Source organism: Callospermophilus lateralis, unplaced genomic scaffold (genome assembly GCF_048772815.1).
Source record: "Callospermophilus lateralis isolate mCalLat2 unplaced genomic scaffold, mCalLat2.hap1 Scaffold_73, whole genome shotgun sequence".
In the NCBI taxonomy this organism is placed as follows: domain Eukaryota; kingdom Metazoa; phylum Chordata; class Mammalia; order Rodentia; family Sciuridae; genus Callospermophilus; species Callospermophilus lateralis.
The window spans coordinates 10,004,995-10,029,019 of NW_027515346.1; positions in this window are offsets into that span (position 1 = coordinate 10,004,995).

Genomic DNA, 24,025 nt, shown 5'->3' on the forward strand with positions numbered 1-24,025 from the left:
TGTAAGGGAAGGTGCTCAGAAGCTCACAGTCTGCAGAAGTTCAAAAACGCAGTATTTGTTCCTGTTTTTCTTCTGTTCTGGGCAAGTTAACGTTTAAAGGACACCTGGGAGGGGGAGAGCTTTTTCTTCCCTTTCTTATTTTACCCCTGCCAGCTGTTACCATGGAGACCAGTTGGTAACTTCTTTATCTTAGAAATGTAGCCATCTCTGTGAATCCCCAGCTCAAGGACAGAGGCCTTGTTCACATATTTTGTGAAAAACTAGTAAAAGGGTGTCTATCTGAGAAGTGCTGATTTTTTTAGCCACTGGCCAAGTAGAACAGGGCAACACGAAAAGAGGAAGTTTATCTACATTGAACTCTTTTATAGGGACTCTTTTGCTGAAAGTCCTAAAGTCAGCCATGGTGAAGACTTCTGGACAAGGTCAGTTAAGACTTTTCTGTGGGCCTAGTGCAGAGGGGGAAGACGGGGAAGGTGGGCTGAGATCAGCTCCGTGGATCTGAGAATGAGGAAGGAGAGATGTAAAAGAATAATGGGAAACGGGTTTGAGATTTTCCTAGCAACAAAAACTTGAGCAGTAGAACAGGTAGAGCAGAGAGGATGATGGGAGTGAGTATCTCAAAACGCATATGAGGGACGTTTAATTATTAGTAAACTGTTTTCAGTGATGACAAACCAACTTTAAAGGCCATTTTATTACATCTTAGATAGGGGACTGAGGGCTCTCCTCAGCTGGTTTGAGCTTTGGTTTAGCTGGTAAGAAGACCTGGCGGGACCCGGTGCGGGCACTGACAGGACAAGAGAGGAGTGAGTGGGTGGAGGGGTACTTCAGTAACTGCTGCCTCAGCAAGGAGGCAATGGTCTGAGAACCGGCAGAGGTTTGGGTTTTTGATCTAGTAATTGGAGGGGAGAAATCAGGTTGCTGAGGTGGGAGTGACAGCAGAGTGTCTGGAGCAGAAGGCTGAGGGTGAGGATCTATTGGAGAAGCATAGTTCAGGATGTGAGTGAAGGAGGGAAAAGGTCACGCAGAATTTGAGGATCTAGAGACCCCTCTGGGGGCCATCGGTTCTTCTTATCTAATTGGTAATATGGCCAATGATGTGTACTGAATTTGATGAGGAGTTTGGGTTCCATCAGGCAGCCCCTGTTTGCTCACATCCCCATGACTTACAGAAGAAGTCGGCTTTCCCCCCACACAGCCGTGACTGTGGCTTTGAGAGTCTGCCCGGCAAACATAGTAATCTAGGCTAGCCAACCTGCATATGGCTTGCATGTCCCTTCATCCATAATGTTTGTTTCCATTATCTATGGTACAGAAGTAATTTAATGGAATTTTAGTGGTATCCTCTTCATCAGGGATATCCCAATAGGTAAGACCTATAGCCAGCTGACAAATGTCTGGGAGGAGTGATGGCCACCAGGTCCCTCAGGGGGCTGTATGCAAGATAGATTATACTTCTTTTCCAGTAGGATTTGTGATCAGCCATCACTGCTGAATGGGCTGATGTGGCTTAGGACTACTTGTGGCCAAGGAGAGAGTCCACAGACTTATCCACATGGCGAATACACAATTTGAAGGTTTTACCAGTCTTTTCCAGTTTCCAGCCAGAGTCTGGACAGGGCGCAGGCTTGAGATGAGAGGCATGGATCCAGAAATTGATTCCGTCTACCTTTACCACTGGAGGTGTTATAAGTAGCACCGGCTATGGTCCTTTCCAGCGGGGTTTCAAGCATGATACCTGATGTCGTCTTACGTAGATGAAGTCTCTTACTTGATATCGATGTGGAGTCCCTTTGTCCCCAGTTTGATAGGCAGTGGCCAGCTGTTTACACAGGTATCACTGAGTTCTTTTTAGAGCTTTAAGTCTGTCAAGCAAGGGGGTGTGGATGGAATGGTTAGGTCTTTGAGTCGGGCTTAGGTCCCTTACTGCAGGAGGGCAACAATAGAGAATTTCACAGGGGCTAAGGTTACTCAAAGAAACAGAGGGAGTATTTCTTGCATGAAACATTGCATAAGGCAGGAGCATAGTCCAATCTTTTATGCTGTTCTCTAAGTTCAATTTTCTTAAGGTCTCTTTAATGGTTCAATTTATTCTATCTGCCTGTCCTGAACTCGGGTATCTATAAGCACAATATAACTTCCAATTAATTCCCTGGTTCCTGGCTAACCCCTGACTTACCTGGGCCATGAACACCGGTCCATTATCAGACCCTATTACCGGCTTAGCTTCCTCCAATGGTAAAGAGGCTGAGTCAGAAGCAGGGAAATCCATTTGAGGGTGTTGTGGGTTAGGGGACAAGGGCAGGGGATTAGTAAGGGAAGAAGAGTCCAGTAGAGTCAAATCTGTGACTCGGGGAGAACAGGGGGTGGAGGAGGAGGAGGTTGAGAGGGTTTGAGAGATCATGGGGGAAGGAGTAGGAGCAGAGGCAGGGGCAAGGAAAGGCTTCACCCATGGAGGAGGAGATTTGCAGATGTTCTGCCAAGTTAAGATATATGGCTGTTGATCCAGATGGCTATGTGTCCCCGGCTGAGATAATATCTCTGAATTTTTAAATTAGTGCGAAGTAGAAAGATCCTTCTAGGGGCCATCCGAATTCAAAGGTGGGCCATTCTGAGGCACAGAGATTCTGCCAGGTCCAGCATTTTACTAAAACAAGAAAGATTCTGAGCTCTTAAGCGGACTTTGTTCCAGTGATCAAGGGTCAGGGACAGAGGCATTGAACTACTCTGTCCCATAATGAAAGGTACACAAACAGCAAAAGCAAGGACACATGACACAGATAAGACAAGACCATAAACACAGGCAATGGACGTCAAACACTGAAACCAGGAATGAGTAGCCGGCAAAACCCGATGGGATGACAATACCGAATCTGAAACAAAATATCACTGAGTTGAGGAGACTATTGTTCCTTAATTTCCCGAGTTTTCTGCGGCGTCCCCCAGGGAGGTGCCCTGTGTCTCCGTGACACGTCTCTCAGCCACCTTCGGAGGGAGCTCAGGCTCTTCATCGCCAGAGATTTTGCCAAGCCCTAACATGAAACCTGAAACCAGAAAGAGGCGCCTTACTTGCTCCGAGAGGAGCCCATTGGGGTCTCTCGTCTGCCACTGCCAGAACTCGGTGGAACCTCAATATGTAAAGGTCGGGCGAGTGTCGAAGGAAGAGACCACCAAGAGTCTGTCTCATGCAACAGCAATGGGTTTATTTGGGGTTCAGCATGCTGTGGCTCAGAACTCACTTAAATAGAGCAGAGAGCCCTGAGAACACCTTTAGCACAGCTTATATACTTTCCTTGGAGAGGGAAGAGAGGGAAGTTTACTAATGGGTGAGGGCATGTGGGCGGTTTGCATGACACTGAGTGAGGGAGTACATTCTGCAGTTTGGCAGTTGGGAACAGAACATTCTGGAAACAAGATTAGCAAACATTTCTCAAGATTTCAACAGTGTTTTGTTAAGCATACAGAAAAACAGGAAGTGACAAGTACCTATTTTATTAACCTTTCACTACGGACTATCCCTTTTCGACTAGATGTTCCTTCTACATTAATTCATCCAAGGTACAAGGTCCTATGGCATTGTATATCGATTTAATTGAGACACCTCTGCAGAACGTAATTCAAAGCTGCATATCCAAATCAAGAGCCCAATGCCCTTCTGGACTTCAAATCATACTTAGATTTCTGTTTTCATACATATATTTCACCTATATATTCTTATACACATAGCAAGTTCCCAATACCATTATTCATCCAGCAGAATGATTTCTAACCCAAACCGAACATGTTATTAACCATAACCATACACTGTTCCCTCAATCTAACTTTACAGAAGAGCAGGGAAAGAGTTGATCTTAAAATACTGAAATGTAGGGAATCTTCCACCTGCTGAGAACCTCAAAGGTCCATGCAGAAATGATCCCTGGAGAAGAGGTAGGCAGCTATGAAGGACCTGAGAGACCAAAAGTCATCTTCCATGGCAAACAACCTGGTCAGGATAAAAGGTTGTGTATGAATCAGCTTCTCTTCTTAACGTAGAGAAGTTGGACCAAACTAGGCCTGTGTGGAGATCTATTCCTGGCTGCCTATTGTTGATATACCATTCTAACTTGTGAAAGTGTCACAGAAAGTAGGGGCAGCCTCCGTATCATGGGACCCTTGAAAGCAACAGTTAGGACAAAGTGGTTGCCAAGACAGTGACCTCATTCAATTTCTGAAGGAAGGGACCTCACTTAACTTCCTTGGTGATGGAACTCTCTGAATTTGGGATCCAGGAAGCCAGGCACCCAGAGCCAGTCCCTGTCCCAGTCCCAGTGGTCTCACTTGTTTGGATTCAGCAAGGACAGAGTCAGTCTTTGTTGGTACCTACAGATGTGAGGAAGGCCAAATGAGAGGAAATCTCTGAAGCGGGGCTTTTCCTGAGAAAGCAGGTAGTGGCTCACCGCTGGCTACTGAGAACTTCACAGAGTTGGCCAAGGAGACCAGATCTGAGACAGGACAGGCCAATTTGGGGGAACATATTATGGCCCACAAGTCAGAGGACACTCTGGATAGTCACAGACCTACTTGGGGGAAGGAGGTGCCTTTGTGGGTGTGGTTGTGGGTTTGTGGTTTTGTCTCATTTTCCTAGAATAGGTATTAAAGTCGGTTTGTTTGGATTGAAGTTAGTGTTTCTAGTAAGTCTTTTGACATGGCGAGTGTTTCTATGTCTCAGTATTTCACTGTGTCCGTGGTTGTATGCATTAGAAAAGAAAATGCATCAATGGATGTGTCCTGTCTAGTAGAAAGCTTCTCAGCATTCAAATTGCCCCATTTATGAATGGACTGTAGCTTGCCCTATTGATGCGCAACACCTGCTATATTCCTAAGTTCCTGTTTTCTTTCTGAATTCTGGCCACTCTACAGAATAGGACCATGGTTTTTTGTTCACGATATGTACCACCTTCAAGCTCTGTGACTGGCCATGTACTGGATAGCTGAAAGAAATGGCAAGCATCTCAGAAAACTCAAGTATCAGTGTGACCAGGAAATTCTCAGTGGAGCAACCCTGCTTTGGACCATTTGCTTACCTATTGTTCTGTTTTCCTGAATTTCAGGAAGGTCTTTGACTCAGGCCACCCTTTTGTGAAGCCTGAAGAAAACAGTTTTCAAATGGAAATTATTGGGCATACATGTGGCTCTTTCCTTAACTGCTTTGAAAAGGGATGTGTCTGAATCAGCCCCTTGGCTCTGTATGAGGCAGTGGCTTAGATTCTCAGCACCTGAGGGATCTAAAGAAATTTCCCATGCGTGCATTCAAAACCAAAATGGCCAAAAGAGCAGTCATTGGCATGAAGTCTCTCGCCTTCCTCTGTAAGGTTCCTGACCTCCATCAAGTGAGAATAGGAATCCTTTGGGTCAAACGAGTTCTTCAAAACCTGCAGAGGCTAGCCCATAGGTGCTTGGGTTTTCTCATGACTCCAATTCACATAAAGAATCAATATCTGACAGTCAGTAGGCCTCAAATTGGACAAGCAGAACAGTATTAACATCAGGCCTATTTGATCACTCCTGGTTAACAGGAAGCGTGTCCAGGCCACCCTGACTTTAGGCAAATGAGGGGCAAGGTAGATTATTGTGGATACTGTCTTGGTCTGCGCCCCTCATGGAAACCTCCAGCCAGAGGTTATGATGAGTGTCTATATGGAAGGAGATGAGGGCCATATGGGAGTGTTTTGGTTTTAATTGTGGTCAATTGTGTGGTAGTTGGAAGAGATGACTGTGTCCACCGGAGCTTGAACTCTGGTGTGATTACCCTTAGAGACTGAGTTCTGGAACTGACCTCAGAGAAGTATTGCAAAAAATAGTGTTGGGATTTTAGGAGGTCACGCATGAGAATCACCCTTGTAATCTGAGATCTAGGCCCAGGATGGCTTTCCACAGTGCTCGGGGATTCTGAGCCAGGATATCACATGATTTAATTCTTAAAGACTTGGGACCCTTAGTTGAGAATACAAACACACATGGATCTCACTTTGTATACCTCAATGGGCCTGGATTCATGTGACCTTTTAGCCACTCTTTGGGAAGCCTTCCCCGTGAGTGATCTCCAGAGCTTTCATTGAAATGAGATTCCTCACCATTTAATGGTTCCTGAATTAATTGAAACCCACAGTGCCTCCAACTTCATCCTTGAAAAATGGCTAGATAAATACCATGAAATTTTTGAAATTTCCATGACCAGGTGGCACTGGATAAACTTTGAATGTCCTGTTGCTGATCATGATGGTACCAAACTGTGCCTTGATTGACTGGGTTTCGTGAAAATGTTGTAGAACAGAGATGCCAGTAAGTTGGAGCCTGCTGAGTAGTGGGCATAGAGCAGTGGACTGTAGGTGTGTAAATAAATATTTTTGGTAGGATCACCTGGATCTTCCATTGGCTTCCAAAAGACTTGCGACTGACATGGTGCAGGCAGCCGACCCTTATATGTAAAGGCATCTTTTTATATGGAGAGGTTTCAGGGCAATGTTCAGAATCAGGTTGCTATAGTCAAGTGGGAAAGCTATGTGGGATTAAAGCCTGGTTCGTACATTCTCTTGTCGACCATGACAAACCACACGTGACAGAACTCCCTCTATCATTGTGTCCCAGTTGAACTCCTTGTATTTCATGAATCTAATACGAAACTCCCAGTTCAGGAGTAAGAAACACCCTGAAAATTGGAGCATGACCAAATGGCTTCACAGACCACACGGGAAGACACTTAGCTCCCAGTGGCCACAGTTTACCTACAAAGAGAGAATTCAGAACTGCTGCCCCATTTTCATTAGAAAATAAGGAACCATGTCCTCCAGGTCACATAGATGCAGACCCAGATTTCATGGTGTCACTACAAACGAAACTAAATTTCCTGACAATTACAAATATTTCATGTGCCCAACCACAGAGGAAGTTTCTCAAGAAGTCTTTAGGCCAGCAGAGCTCCATGTTTGTGAAGTGTTTACCCTCTCCCTTACTTTTGGAAACTGTTCTTCTACTTCCAGTGTTGTGAACTTCTGAGCATTTTACATTTCTCATATGTATTCACAGATTTTCTAACTCCTCTCCTCTAATTGTGTCTTACTTGGAGTGATGGTTATGTCAAGCCATTGTTCTGGAAGAGAGTGGGAAGTTGTTCCTGTAGTACATGTTTGCATACACATTAGATTAATTTTTCTATTTTCCATTTGAAATACTGAATCCCTGACACCAACCCATACCCTACTAGAATCTGACTACTAATCCTAATATGATGGAGAAAAAGAAACCTGACTGAATAGAAATGCAGTCCTTTCATAGGAAGCATGGTGTATACTTGTATTTGCCTTCTGCTTTATCAAGAGTATGTGTTTTAAATCTAGTCAACTTTTTATTATAATATTTCTTCATGAGTTTTTAAAGTTATCACATGTGTAAATTCCTGTCTCCCTTTCTCTGTATCCTATTCAGCACATGTATTTTTTATGCACATATACTGTCCTACCTGGTATCCCACGTACATTCTTGTGAGCTCACTGACATTGGAATATAAAAATTGTGAAAAGAGATGACTCCCCCTAAATACTGATTGAACTGAAAATTCAACCTATGGGTGAGCTTCCTAGTAAAAAACATTATACATAAATCCATGTTAAGTAAAATGAATATTTTTGGATATGTGGATGAATTATATTTTATGATGAATTTCAATTGGCATATATATTTCTACATATTAATTTGTGTGTGTGTGTTTGTGTGTGTATTTGTATATATATATTCTCCAGAATTTCCAAAATATGAAATATATGTATCTTATTATACACTCCCTAAATTCATTCGTATTCATGTATTTGGGTGTATAATCAACTTTACACAAGATTATTCTAAGAAATACTCAACCACCTGAAATACATATTGGTTTCCTACTACTGAAAACTAAGTTCAGTGAATGGTGCTTACAAATCCTAATATTTCTACTGTAACTGACCCAGTTTAACATCAATCCAAATAGATTTCTATGGGACATGATGTGTATTTTGAAGTTCATTTTTATTAAACACTGGTACATTAAAATTTCTTCAGTTTATGTACATCATAGGATATATTTTTTTCATTCACAACTTCACAAATTTATAGGCATTTGGTTCACTTTCAATTACTTACTATTTCAGAACACATGTATTCCTCCATATTTCTCTACTGGTCTTTTCACTTGACTTCATTCTAAACACATTTTTTTCGATTCCATTATCATTGTTCAAGCAAAACTCACTCTTCATGATAAACTGTAACCCTAATATTACCATTAGATATATAACAGGTTGGAATGAATGTATGTATATCAATATAAGATTTCATATATTTTTTTTCAGATGCAAATTCAATCCATTATTTAAAGTTGGAACCAGTTATATACTTTATTCACAATATGGTCTATTCATGCATCATCTGAATAATCATCAACACAGGGTACACCTTTTCGTATTCCCAGTACTAATTTATAAGTTTTCACGATATTGCTCCCCATAATGGTGGAAGAAAGACTCATGTCACCTGATCTACATATACATTTATCACAGTAGTATTCTGGACAAAAAATGCAATGGTCACACTTATGATTGTACCAAAGCCTAAATGGAAAGTGAGCATGGATTATTAAAAACATCTGTCCAGGTTGAGTAATGCTCTCAAATGTCAATCCTCTTTGTTACTACATATTTGTTTTTTCCTAAGATTATATATTCAACCTCAAGCCTTTTGAAAATATCTAATCCTATCACTCACTTTATACTATGCCTGATTTCTTAATGTCCCTATTGATATCTGCTTTTCTACATATTGTCCCCAGTTCATCATTGTGACTGTAACTTCAAATGTGCTGACATTTACATTCACTCTCTATCTGAAACCCTATTGCTAAAGAACTTTTGGTCCAACTCCTATACTCACTATTCTTCCTAAACCTACTGACTATCTTCCTAATCCTACAGACTATCCCTTTTTGACTGCATGTTCTCTTCTACATTCAAACATCCGAGGTACACGGTCCTATGCCATTGTATATCGATTTATCTGAGACCTCGGTGCAGAACATAATTCAAGCTAAGTATACCAATCGTGGTTTCAATTCCTATCTGGGCTTCAAATCTTTCCTAGATCTCTGTTCTCATACATATATTTCACGTCTATATTCTTATAAATATCACAGGTTCCCAATACCATTATTCATCCAGCATAATTATTCCTAACCCAAATCGAACATGCTATTAACCCTAACCATACACTGTTCCCTCAATCTCATTTACAGAAGAGCAGGAACAGAGTTGGTCTTACAATACAGGAAGGTAGGGGATCTTCCACCAGCTGACAACATCAAAAGTCCATGCAGAAATAATCCCTGGAGTAGATGTAGGCAGCTATGAGGGACCTGAGAGAGCAAAAGTCATCTTACATGGAAAACATCCTGGTCATGATGAAAGGATGTGTCTGAATCAGCCTCTCTTTTCTTAATGTAGTGAAGATGGACCAAACCAGGCCTGTGTGGAGAGTTGATCCCAGGTGCCTATGGTTGATATACCATTCTAACTTGTGAAAATGTCAGAGCAAGTAGGTGCAGCCTCCATCTGATGGGACCCTCGGAAGGAACTGTTAGGAAAATGTGGTTGCCAGGGTAGTGACCTCATTCAGTTCCTGAAGGAAATGAACTCAACTTACTTCCTTGGTGATGAAACTCTCTGAACATGGGATCCAGGAAGTCAGGCACCCAAAGCCAGTCCCAGTGCAAGTCCCAGTGGTCAAACTTGTTTGGATTTACCAAGGACAGAGTCAGTCTTTCTTGGTACATACTGATGTGAGGTTGGCCAAATGCCAGGAAGATCTGAAGAGGGGCCTTTCCTGAGAAAGCAGGTAGTGGCTCATCGCTGGCTTCTGACAGCATCACAGAGTTGGCCACGGAGACCAGATCAGAGACAGGACACCCCAATATGGGGGAATATATCATGGCCCACCAGTCAGAGGACACTCTGGATAGTCAGAGACCTACTGGGGGAAGGAGGTGCCTTTGTGGGTGTGGTTGTGGGTTTGTTGTTTTGTCTCCTGTTCTCAGAATAGGTAGGAAAGGTGGTTTGTTAGTTTTGGAGTGGACTGTTTCTAGTAAGTTATTTGACAAGGCGAGTGTTTCTGTGTCTATATATCCCATTGTGTCCGTGGTTGTAGACATTAGAAAAGAAAATGCATCAAGGGATTTGTCCAGTCTACTAGAAAGCTTCCCAGCATTCATCCTGTGCAATTTATGAATGAACTGCAGCTTGCCTTATAAATGGGCAACACTCGCCATCTTCCTAAGTTCCTGTTTTCTTCCTGAATTCTGGCCACTCTCTAGAATACGCTCATGGTTTTGTGTCCAAGATATGTACCACCCCAAGCACTGTGACATGGCAATGTACTGGATAGCTGAAGGGAATGGCGAGTATCTCAGAAAACTCAGATATCAGTGTGACCAAGAAAGTCTCAGTGGAGAAACCCTGCTTTGGGCCTTTTGCTTCCCTGTCTGTTTCCCTGAATGTCAGGAAGGTCTTTGCCTCCGGCAACCCCTTTGTGAAGACTGAAGAAAACAGTTTTCAAATGGAAATAAATGGGCATCACCTGTGGCTCTTTGCTTAATTGCTTTGGAAAGGGATGTTTCTGAATCTGCATCTTGGCCCTGTGTGAGCCTGTGGCTTAGATTCTCAGCACCTGATGGATCTAAAGGAAGATCCCATGTGTGCATCCAAAACTAAAATGGCAAAAAGGGCAGTCATAGTGGATGAAGTCTCTTGCCTTCCTCCAGACAAAAGCTGAATAAAGATACTATAGAACTCAATAGCACAATCAATAACCTAGACGTAACCAACATATATAAAATATATCAACCATCATCAAGTGGATACACGTTCTTCTCAGCAGCACATTGATCCTACTCCAATATAGACCATATATTATGCAATAGGGAAACTCTTAGTAAATATAAAGGTATGGAGATAATACCATGCACCATATCTGATCATAATGAAAAAAAAAGGAAGAAAAAATTCTACATCACATGGAAAATGCACAATATGTTACTGAATGATCAGTGGGTTACAGAAGACATAAAGGAGGAGATAAAAAAAATTCTTAGAGACAAATGACAATAGAGACACAACATACCGGATTGTATGGGACACAATGAAAGCCGTTTTAAGAGGGAAATTCATTTCTTGTAATTCTTTCCTCAAAAAAAGAAAAAAACAACAACAAATAAATGAACTCACACTACACCTCAAAAACCTAGAAAAGGAAGAGCAAAACAACATCAAATGTAGTAGAAGACAAGAAATAATTGAAATTAGAGGAGAAATCAATGAAATTGAAACAAAAAATCTACATTGTAAAAATTGAAATAAATAAGAGTTGGTTCTTTGAAAAAATAAATATGTTCGACAGGCCCTTAGCCATGCTAACGAAGAGAAGAAGAGAGAGAACTCAAATTACTAACATATGGAATAAAGATGGAAATATCACAACACACACTACAGAAACACAGAAGATAATTAGAAAGTATTTTGAAACCCTATATTCCAATAAAATAGAAGATAAAGAAGATATCGATAAATTTCTTAAGTCATATGATCTGCCCAGATTGAGTCAGGAAGACACCCACAATTTAAATAGACCAATAACAAAGGAAGAAAAATAAGAAACCATCAAAAGACAACCAACCAAAAAGAGCCCTGGAACGGATAGGTATTCAGTGGAGTTCTACAAAACCCTCAAAGAAGAATTAATACCAATACTTTTCAAGCAATTTCAAAAAATAGAAAAAGAAGGAGTTCCTCCAAATTCATTCTATGAGGCCAACATCACCCTGATTCCAAAACCAGACAAAGACACTTCAAAGAAAGAAAACTACAGACCAATACCTCTAATAAACTTGGATGCAAAAATTCTCAATAAAATCATGGTGAATTGAATACAAAAGCATATCAAAATAATTGTGCTTCATGATCAAGTAGGATTCATCCCTGGGATGCAAGCCTGGATCAATTTATGGAAATCAATAAATGTAATCCACCACATCAATAGACTTAAAGACAAAAACCATATGATCATCTCGATAGATGTAGATAAAGCGTTTGACAAAGTACAGCATTCCTTTATGTTCAAAACACTATAAAAATTAGGGATAACAAGAACTTACCTCAACATGGTAAAAGCTATATATGCTAAACCTCAGGCTAGCATCATCCTAAATGGAGAAAAACTGAAGGCATTCCCTCTAAAATCTGGAACAAGACAGAGATGCCCTCTATCACCACTTCTATTCAGTTTAGTTCTTGAAATACTAGCCAGAGCAATTAGACAGACAAAAGAAATTAAAGGCATAAAAATAGAAAAAGAAGAACTTAAATATTCGCTATTTGAGGATGACATGATAATATATTTAACAAACCCTAAAGTGTATGCAAAGAAACTGCTAGAGTTAATAAATGAATTCAGCAAAGTGCCAGTATATAAAATCAACAAGAAAAAATCAAAGGCATTCCTGTATATCAGCAACAAAACTTCTGAAATTGAAATGAGGAAAACCACTCCATTCACAATATCCTCATAGAAAATAAGATACTTGGGAATCAACCTAAAAAAAGAGGTGAAAGATTTATACAATGAAAGTTACATAACTCTAATGAAAGAGACAGAAGAAGATGTTAGAAGATGGAAAAATGTACCCTGTTCATGTATAGGCAGAACTAACATCATCAAAATTGCGATATTACCCAAAGTTCTCTACAGGTTTAATGCAATGCCAATCAAAATCCCAATGGCATTTCTTGTAGAAATATATAAAGCAATCATGAATTTCATATGGAAAAACAATAGACACAGAATAGCAATAGCAATTCTAAGCAGGAAGTGTGAATCAGGATGTATAGCGATTACAGAGTTCAAACTGTACTACAAAGCAATAGTAACAAAAACAGCGTGGTACTGGTATCACAAAAGTCAGCTGGACCAATGGTACAGAATAGAGGACACAGAAACCAATCCACAAAAGTACAACTTTCTTATATTTGAAAAAGGGCCTAAAAGCATGCAATGGAGGAAGGATAGCATCTTCAAATAGTGGTCCAGGGAAAATTGGAAATCCATATGCAACAAAATGAAAATGAATCTCTTTCTCTCGCCATGCACAAAAGTTAACTCTAAATGGATCAAGGAGCAAGATATAAAATCAGAGACACTGCATCTAATAGAAGAAAAATTTGGCTATGATGTACATACTGTGTGGTTGGGCTCCAAATTTTTTAATAGGACAGCCATAGCACAAGAGTTAATAACAAGAATCAACAAATGGGACTTACTTAAACTAAAAAGTTTTTTCGAAACAAGAGAAACAATAAGAGAGGTAAATAGAGAGCCTACATCTTGGGAACAAATTTTTACCCCTCACACTTCAGATAGAGCCCTAATATCTAGAATATACAAAGAACTCAAAAATTAAACAATAAGATAACAAATAAACCAATCCACAAATGGGCCAAGGACCTGAACAGAAACTTCACAGAGGAGGACATACAATCCATCAACAAGAACATGAAAAAATGTCCACCATCTCTAGCAGTTAGGGAAATTCAAGTCAAAACCACCCTAAGATACCATCTCACTCCAGTAAGATTCGCAGCCATTATGAAATCAAACAACAATAAGTGTTGGCGAGGATGTGGGGAAAAGGGTACACTTGTACACTGCTGGTGGGACTGCAAAATGTTGAGGCCAATTTGGAAAGCAGTATGGAGATACCTGGGAAAGCAGGGAAAGGATCCACCATTTGACCCAGCTATCTCACTTCTCAGACTATTCCCTGAGGATCTTAAAAGAGCGCACTATAGGGATACTGCCACATCACTGATCATAGCGGCACAATTAATAATAGCTAAACTGTGGAACCAAACTAGATGACCTTCAATAGGCGAATGGATAAAAAAAGGGGCATCTATACACAATGGAGTATTATGCAGCATTAAAAAATGACAAAAATCATTGAATTTGAAGGGAAATGGATGGCATTAGAACATATAATGCTAAGCAAAGCTAGCCAATCCTTAAAAAACAAATGCCAAATGTTTTCTTTGATATAAAGAGAGCAAATAAGAACAGAACATGGAAGAAGAGCATGAGGAAAATATTAACACTAAATGGAGATGAGTGGGGGGAGAGAAAGGGAGAGAGAATGGAAAGCATATGGAAATGGTAGGAGACACTAAATGTTACACAAAATTCCATATAAGAGGTTGTGAGGGGAAAGGGGGGAAACAAGGGAGAGAATTGAACAATAGCAGATGAGGTATAGAGGGTAGATGGTTGGGGAGGGGAGGGGGATAGTAGGGGATAGGAAAGGTAGCAGAATACAACAATCACTAATATGCCATTATGTAAAAACGTGAGTGTGTAACTGATGTGATTCTGCAATTTGTATTGGGGTAAAAATGTGAGTTCATAACCCAAATGAGTCAAATGTATGAAAGATGATATAGCATGAGCTTTTGAACAACCAAAAAAAAGAAAAAATAGGAATTTAATTTAAAATAGACATTTTACAACTTTATTTTTTAATAAAATTGGCTTTTATTTGTTATCTTACTTGCTGTTATCTGCCTTTCAGTTTGAAAAAACGATTTGCTGTAGCCATTCATCCATGTAGTATGTAACAGAAAATTTTCAGTGTCTCCATATAACCAGATTGGCAAGGCATCAAGGTTTCCCTCACAAACAAGATAAAGGCTTTTGCATAAGAAATTTAATATTCTGCAATACAATTTTTTTTTAACTTTCCAATTAAATTTCAATTTTTTTAAAAGAAGAAACTAAACCCCACAGTAAGAAGGCCTCAAAGTGGAGAAGTGGAGCAGTATTAATGGCAGGCCTATTTAATCACTCCTGGTTCACAGGAAGGGTGTCCAGGCCACCCTGACTTTAGGCAAATGAGGGGCAAGAAAGCTTATTTGGGCCACTGTCTTGGGCTGTTCCCCTCATGAAAAACTCCAGCCAGAGGTTATGAGGAGTGTCTATGTGGAAGAAGATGAGGACAATGTGGGAGTGTTTTGGTTTTAATTGTGGTCATTTGTGTGGCAGATGGAAGAGATGACTGGGTCCAACTGGGCTTGAACACTGGTGTGATTCCCCTTAGAGAATGAGTTCTGGAACTGACCTCAGAAAAGTATTGCCATGAATTGTGTTGCGATTTCAGGAGGCCACACATGAGAGTCGCCCTTTGAAACTGAGATCTAGGCCCAGGGTGGCTTTCCCAAGAGTACTGAGAATCTCAGCTAGGATATCACATGATTTTATTCGGAAAGACTTGGCACCCATAGTTGAGAGTCAAAACACACATGGACCTCACATTGTAGACCTCAATGGGCCTGGCTTCATGTGACCTTTTGGCCACTCTTTGGGAAGTCTTGCCTGTGAGTGTTCTCCAGATCTTTCATTGAAATGAGCTTCCTCAACATTTAATGGTCCCTGAATGAATTGAAACCCACAGTGCCTCCACCTTCATCCTTGAAATTTGTCTAGATCAATACCATGAATGTTTAGAAATTTTCATGACCAGATGGCACTGGAGAACCTTTTGATGTACTTTTGCTGATCATGAGTATACCAGACAGTGCCTTGATTGACTGGGCTTCATGAAAATGTTTAGAACAGAGATGCCAGAAAGTTGGAGACTGCAGAGTAGTGGGCCTAGAGCAGTGGTGGGAAGGTGTGTGATAAAACATCTGTGGTGGGGCCATGTGGATCTGCCATTGACTTTCAATTGTCTTGAGACAGACATGGTGCAGCCATCAGACCATTGTATATAAAGACATCTTGTTATATGGAGAAGTTTCAGAGTAATGTTTAGAATCAGGTTGCTATGATCAAGGCGGCAAGCTATGTGGGATAGAAGCCTGGTTGGTGCATTCTACTGTAGACCAGGGTACACGTACCACACGTGACAGAACTCCCTCCAGCACTGTGTCCCAGTTGAACTCCTTGTATTTCGTGATGCCAATACCAAACTACCAGTGCAGCAGCAAGAAACACCACGAAAAGTGGAAGATGACCAAATGGTTTCACAGTCCACACGGGGAGACACTTAGCCCCCAGTGGCAATAGTTTACCTACAAAGAGAGAATTCAGCATTGCTGCCTCATGTTCATTGGAAAATAAGATGCCATGTCCTCCAGGTCACATAGATGCAGACCCAGCTTAGATGGTCTCACTATAAAGGAAGCGAAAGCTCCTGAAAACAACATATATTTCAAGTGCCCAACCTCAAAGGCAGTTTCTCAAGAAGTGTTTAGGCCAGCAGATCTTCATGTCTGTGGAGTATTTCCCATGTCACTTACTTTTGGAAACTCCTCTACCACCTCCAAGGTTGTGCACTCCTGAGAATTTTCATTGCAGATATATATTTACAGATTTTCTAACTCTTCTCCTCTAATTGTGACTTACTTGGGGCAATGGTAATGTCAAGTCATTGTTCTATATGAGAGAAGGAAGATTTTTTTGTAGCACATATTTGCATACACATTGGATTCATTTTTCAATTTTTCATTCGAAATACTGAATCCTTGACACTAGCCCATACCCTTATAGACTCTGACTACTAATACTAATATGATGAGAAAAATAACCAAAACAGAATAGAAATACAAGCAGTTCAGAAGAGGCATGGTGTGTAGTTGTACTTGCCTTTTGCATGATATAAGGTAGGAGTTATAAATCTAGTCAATTATTTGTTGAAATAATTCTCCATGTGTTTTTAAAGTTAAGAAATATGTGAATTTCTGTCTCTCTTTCTCTTTAGCCTATTAAGCACATGTATTTTTATATGCACAAATAGAATCCTACCTGGTTTCACACGTACATTCTTGTGAGGTGGCTGACTTGGCAGATACAAATTGTGAGAAGAGATCACTTCTCCTAAAGGCTGTTGGAACTAAAAATTCAACCCATGGGTGACCTTCCTAGATGAACAACATTATACATAATCCATGTTCAGTATAATGAATATTTTTTGATATGCAGATGAGTTATTTTTCATGATGAATTTCAATTGGCATATATATTGCTACATTATAATGTGTGTGTGTTTGTGTCTATATATATATAGTCTCCAGATTTTCAAAATATGAAATATAAGTGTCTTACTATACACTGCCTAAATTCATTCATGTTCCTGTATGGGGATATATAATCAATTTTTCACAAGATTATTCTTAGAAATATACATCCACTGAAATACATATTTGTTTCCTAGCACTGAAAACTAACTTCAGGGAATGGTGCTAAGAAATCCTAATATTTCTACAGTGACTCACCCAGTTTAACATCAATGCAAGTAGACACCTATGGGACATGATGTGTATTTTGAAGTTCATTTTTATTCAACACTGGTACATTACTATTTCTGCAGTTTATGGGCAATATAGGATATATCATTTCATCCACAATTTTACAAATTTATAGGCATTTGGTTCAATTTCAATCACTTCCTACTTGAGAAGACATGTATTCCTCCATGTTTCTTGACTGTTCTTTTCATGAGATTCTTTCCAAACACATTATTTTCGATTTCCATAATCACTTTTGAAACAAAACTCACACACTCTTCATAATAAACCGTAACACTAATATTATCATTAGATGTATAACTGTTCGGAATGAATGTATGTATATCAATGTAAGATTTCTTGTATATTTTCAGATATCAATTCAATCCATTATTTAAATTTTGAACCAGTTATATTATTTATTCACAGTATGGTCTATTAAAGAATCATCTCTATATTCATAGACCCAGGGTATACCTATTTGTATCCCCAATACTAATTTATAAGCCTTTAAAATATTTCTTTCAAAAATGGTGGAAGAAATATTCTAGTCACCTGATATACATATGCATTTCATCACAGTAATATTCCTGACAAAAAATGCAAGTGTCACACTTATGATTGTACCAAAGCCTATATTGAAAGTGAGCATGTATTACTAACAACATCCATGTCCTGATTCACTAATGATCTCGAATATCATTCCTATTGGTGACTACATATTTGTTTCTTCCTAAGATTGTATATTCAAACTCAACCCTGTTAAAAATGTCTTATCCTATCACTCTCTTTGTACTTTGCCTGATTTCCTAATATCTCTATTGATATCTGCTTTCCTACACATTTTCCCCAGTTCATCACTGTGGCTGACTCTTCACATATGCTGAAATTTACATTCACTCTCTAACCAAAACCCTATATCTAAAGTCTTTTGATCCAACTCCTTGGTTCACTCAAATGGGTTCTTCAAATCCCTTCAGAGGGTAGCCCATAGGTGCTTGGGTTTTCTCATGACCCCAATTCTCATAAAGAATCTATACCCCACAGAGAGTAGGCCTCAAATTGGAGAAGTAGAGCAGTATTAATGGCAGGCCTATTTGATCACCCCTCGTTCACAGGAAGGGTTTCCATGCCACCCTGACTTTAGGCAAATGAGTGGCAAGTGAGCTTATTTTGAACACTGTCTTGGGCTGCGCCCCTCATGGAAACCTCCAACCAGAGTTTATTATGACTGTCTATATGGAAGAAGATGAGGGCCATGTCGGAGTGTTTTGGTTTAATTGTGGTCATTTGTGTTACGGTTGGAAAAGATTCCAGGGTCAACCTGGGCTTTAACTCTTGTGTGATTCCCTTTAGAGACTGAGTTCTGGAACAGATCTCAGCGATGTATTGGCATGAATTGTGTTTGGAATTTAGGAGGTCACACATGAGAGTTGCCCTTGGAGACTGAGATCTAGGCCCAGGTTGGCTTTCCAAAGAGCACTGGGATTCTCAGCCAGGATATCACATGACTTTATTCAGAAAGACTTAGCAGCCATAGTTGAGAGTCAAAACACACATGGACCTCAATTGTAAACCTCAATGGGCCTGGCTTCATGTGACCTTTTGGCCACTCCTTGGGAAGCCTTGCCTGTGAGAGTTGTCCCGAGCTTTCATTGAAATGAGCTTCCTCACTATTTCATGGTTCCTGAATGAATTGAAACCCACAGTGCCTCCAACTTCATCCTTGAAAATTGGCTAGATAAACACCATAAAATTTTTGATATTCCTATGAACAGGTGGCACTAGAGAATCTTTGGATGTCTGTTGCTGATCACGAGTATACCAGACAGTGCCCTGATTGACTGGGTTTCATGAAAATGTTGTAGAACAGAGATGCCAGAAAGTTGGAGCCTGCTGAGTAGTGGGCCTAGAGCAGTGGTTGGCAGGTGTATGATAAAACATCTGTCGTGGGGCCACATGGATCTTCCCTTGGCTTCCAAATGGATTGTGACTGACATGGTGCAGCCAGCAGACCCTTACAAATAAAGGGATCTTGTTATATGGAGAGGTTTCATGGCAATGTTCAGAATCAGGTTGCTATGGACATGGGTGCAAGCTTTTTGGGATAGAAGCCTGGTTGCTGCATTCTCCTGCAGACCCTCACTCACCACACATGAGAGTTCTCCCTCTAGGACTGTGTCCCAGTTTATCTCCTTGTACTTCATGAAGCCAATACCAAACTCAGAGTACTGCAGTAAATAACACCACAAAAATTCGAGTATGACCAAACGGCTTCACAGACCACACGGTTAGACACTTAGACCCCAGTGGCCTCAGTTTACCTACAAAGAGAGAATTCAGAACTGCTGCCTCATGTTCAATAGAAAATAAGGAACCATGTCATCCAGGTCACATAGATGCTGACCCAGATTTGATGGTCTCACTAAAAAGGAAGCTAAAGCTCCTGACAACAACAAATATTTCAAGGGCCCAAACTCAGAGGCAGTTTCTCAAAAATTTATTAGGCCACCAGAGCTCCATGTTTGTGGAGTGTTTTTCCTTTCTTTTACATTTGGAAATTCCTCTACCACCTCCAAGGTTGTGAACTCCATTCATTTTTTTTCCAGATATATATTCACAGATTTTCAAACTATTCTCCACTAATTGTGTCTTACATGTGGTGAAGGAAATATCAAGGCATTGTTGTAGAGGACAGTGGGAAGATTTTTGTCTAGCATATATTTGTATACACATTAGATTCATTTTCCTATTTTCTATTTGAAATACTGAATTCCTGACAGTAAGCCATACCCTAGTAGACTCTGACTGTTCCCGGGTGCCTATGGTTGGTATACCATTCTAACTTGTGAATGTGACACAGGAAGTAGGGGCAGCCTCCATGTCATGGAGCCATTGGAAGCAAATGTTAGAACAAAGTGGTTGCCAAGGCAGTGACCTCATTCAGTTCCTGAAGGAAGTGACCTACCTCACTTCCTTGGTGATGGAACCCTCTGAACTTGGGATCCAGGAAGCCAGGCACCAAGAGCCAGTCCCAGTCCCTTTCCCAGTGGGTTCACTTGTTTGGATTTACCAAGGACAGAGTCAGTCTTTCTTGTGGATCACTAAATGCCAGGAAAGCTCTGAAGAGGGGCCTTTCCTGAGAAAGCAGGTAGTGACTCACCGATGGCTCCTGAAAACTTTAGAGAGTTTGTAAAGGAGACCAGATCTGAGACAGGACAGGCCATTTCGGGGGAACATAGTATGGCCTATCAGTCTGAGGACACTTTGGTTATTCACAGACCTATGTGGGTAAAAGATATGCCTTTGTGGGTGTAGATGTGAGTTTATGGTTTTGTCTCATGTTCTGAGAATACGTAGGAAAGGCAGTTTGTTTGGTTTGGAGTGGACTGTTTTTAATAAGTCATTTGACATGGTGAGTGATTCTATGTCTGTGTATCCCACTTTGTCGGTGGTTGTAGATATGAGAAAAGCGAATGCATCAATGCATGTGTCCTGACAAGTAGAAAGCATTCCAGCACACATCCTGCCCAATTTATGAATGGACTGTTGCTTGCCTTATCGATGGGCAACACCTACTATTTTCCTTAGTTCCTGTTTTCTTCCTGAATTCTGGCCATTCTCCAGAATAGGCTCATTTTTTTTTGTCCAAGATATGTACCACCTCCCAGCTCTGTGACATTGCCATTTACTGGATACCTGAAATGAATGGGGAGGATCTCAGAAAACTCAGATATCAGTGTGACCAGTAAAGTCTCAGTAGAGAAACCCTGCTTTGTGCCTTTTGCTTACCTACTGTTCTGTTGACCTGAATGTCAGGTAGGTCTTTGCCTCAGACCACCAGTTTGTGAAGCCTGAAGAAACTGCTTTCAAATGGAAATGAATGAGCATCACTCGTGGCTCTTAGATTAATTGCTTTAGAAAAGGATGTGTCTAAATCATCCTCTCGGCTCTGTGTGAGGCTGTGGCTTAGAATCTCAGCACCTGATGGATCTAAAGAAAGATCCCATGTGTGCATCCAAAACCAAAATGGCAAAAAGATCAGACATTGTGGATGAAGTCTCTTGCATCCTCTGTTAGGCTCCTCACCTCCATCAAGTACGAATAGGGATCCTTTGGGTCTAATGAGTTCTTCAAAGACGAGAAAAGGTGCTTGGGTTTCACATGACTCCAAATCACATAAAGAATCAATACCTCACGTTCAGTAGGCCTCAAAAAGGAGAAAAAGAGCATTATTAATGGCAGGCCTATTTGATGAATCCTGGTTCACAGGAAGGGTGTCCAGGAAACCCAGACTTTAGGCAAATGAGGGGCAAGGGAACTTATTTTGGACACTGTCTTGGGCTTTGCCCCTTGTGGAAACCTCCAGCCAGAGGTAATGATGAGTGTCTATATGGAAGAATATAAGGGCCATGTGGTAGTGTTTTGGTTTTAATTGAACATGTTAATAACACTAACCATACATTGTTCCATCAATTTAAGTATTCAGAAGAGCAGGGACAGATTTGTTCTTACAATACAGGAATGTAGGGGATCTTCAACCTGCTGAAAACCTCAAAGGTCAATGCAGAAATTATCCCTGGAGAAGATGTAGGCAGCTATGAAGGACCGGAGAGAGCAAAAGTAACCTTCCATGGAAAACAACCTGGTCAGGATGAAGGGTTGAGTCTGAATCAGACTCTCTATCCTTAACGTAGAGGAGATGGAGCAAACCGGGCCTGTGTGGAGAGCTGTTCCTGGGTACCTATGGTTGGTATACCATTCTAACTTTTGAAAGTGTCTCAGGAATTAGGGGCAGCCTCCATCTCATGGGACCCTTGGAAGCAAGTGTTAGGACAAAGTGGTTGCCACGGCAGTGACCTCATTCAGTTCCCGAAGAAATGACCTTCCTAACTTCCTTGGTGATGGAACTCTCTGAACTTGTGATCCAAGTAGCCAGGCACCCAGAGCCAGTCCCAGTCACAGTTCCAGTGGGCTCACTTGTTGGATTTACCAAGGACAGAGTCAGTCATTCTTGGTACCTACTGATGTGAGGATGGCCAAATGCCAGGAGTGCTCTGAAGAGGGGCATTTCCTGAGAAAGCAGGTAGTGGCTCAACACTGGCTCCTGACAACTTCACAGAGTTGGCCAAGGTGACCAGATCTGAGGCAGGACAGGCCATTTCGGGAGAACACAGTATGGCTCACAAGTCAGAGGACATTCCGGATAGTCACAGACCTACTTGGGGGAAGAAGTTGAATTTGTGAGTTTGGGTGGGGTTTGTGGTTTTTGTCTCATGTTCTCAGAATAGGTAGGAAAGGAGGTTTGTTTGGTTTGGAATTATCTGATTCTTCTAAGTCCTTTGACAATGCGAGTTTTTCTATGTCTGTGTATCCCACTGTGTTAGTGGTTGTAGACATTAGAAAAGAGAATGCATCAATGGATGTGTCCTGTCTAGTAGAAAGCTTCCCAGCATTAATCCTGCCCAATTTATGAATGGACTGCGGCTTGCCTTATGGATGGGCAACACCTGCAATCTTCCTAAGTTCCTGATTTCTTACTCAATTCTGGTCACTCTCAAGAATAGACTCATGGTTGTGTGTCCAAGATATGTACCACCTCCAAGGTCTGTGAAATGGCCATGTACTGGATAGCTGAATGGAATGGCCGAGCATCTCAGAAAACTCAGATAGCAGTGTGACCAGGAATATCTTAGTGGAGAAACCCTGCTTTGGGCCTTATTCATACATATTTTTCTGTTGCCCTGAATGTCAGGAAGGTGTTTTCCTCAGGCCAACACTTTTGAAAGCCTTAACAAAAGACTTTTCAATTGGAAATAAATGTGCATCTCCTGTGGCTCTTTGCTTAATTGCTTTGGAAAGGGATGTGTCTGAATCAGCCTCTTGGCCCTGTGTGAGGCTGTGGCTTAGATTCTATGCACCTTATGGATCTAAAGAAAGATTCCATATGTGCATCCAAAACCAAAATGGCTAAAAGTAGAGTCATTGTGGATGAAGTCTCTTGCCTTCCTCTGGTAGGGCACTTACTTCCATCAAGGAAGAATAGGGATCCTTTGTGTCAAATGGGTTCTTCAAAGCTCTGCAGTGGCTTGCCCATAGTTCTTGTGTTTTCTCATGCGTCCAATTCCCAAAAAGAATTTAAACCCCTCAGTCAGTATGCCTCAAATTGGAGAAGTGGAGCAGTATAAATGTCAGGCCTATTTGATCACTCCTGGTTCATAGGAAGGGTGTCCAGGCAAACGTGACTTTAGGCAAATGAGGGACAAGGAAGCTTATTTTGGACACTGTCTTGGGCTGTGCCCTCATGGAAACCTCCAGCCAGAGGTTATGATGAGTGTCTATATGGAAGAAGATGAGGGTCATGTGGGAGTGTTTAGGTTTTAATTGTGAGAGATTACTGGTTCAACCTGGGTTGAATTCTGGTGTGATTTCCCCTTAGAGACTCAGTTCTTGAACTGACCTCAGAGAAGAATTGTGTTAAGATTTTCGGAGGCAACGCATGAGAGTCACCATTGGAAGCTGAGATCTAGTCCCAGGGGGACTTTCCAGAGTTCACTGGGAATCTCAGCCAGAGAATCACATAATTTTATTCTGAAAGACTTGGCAGCCACAATTGAGAGTCAAAACACACATGG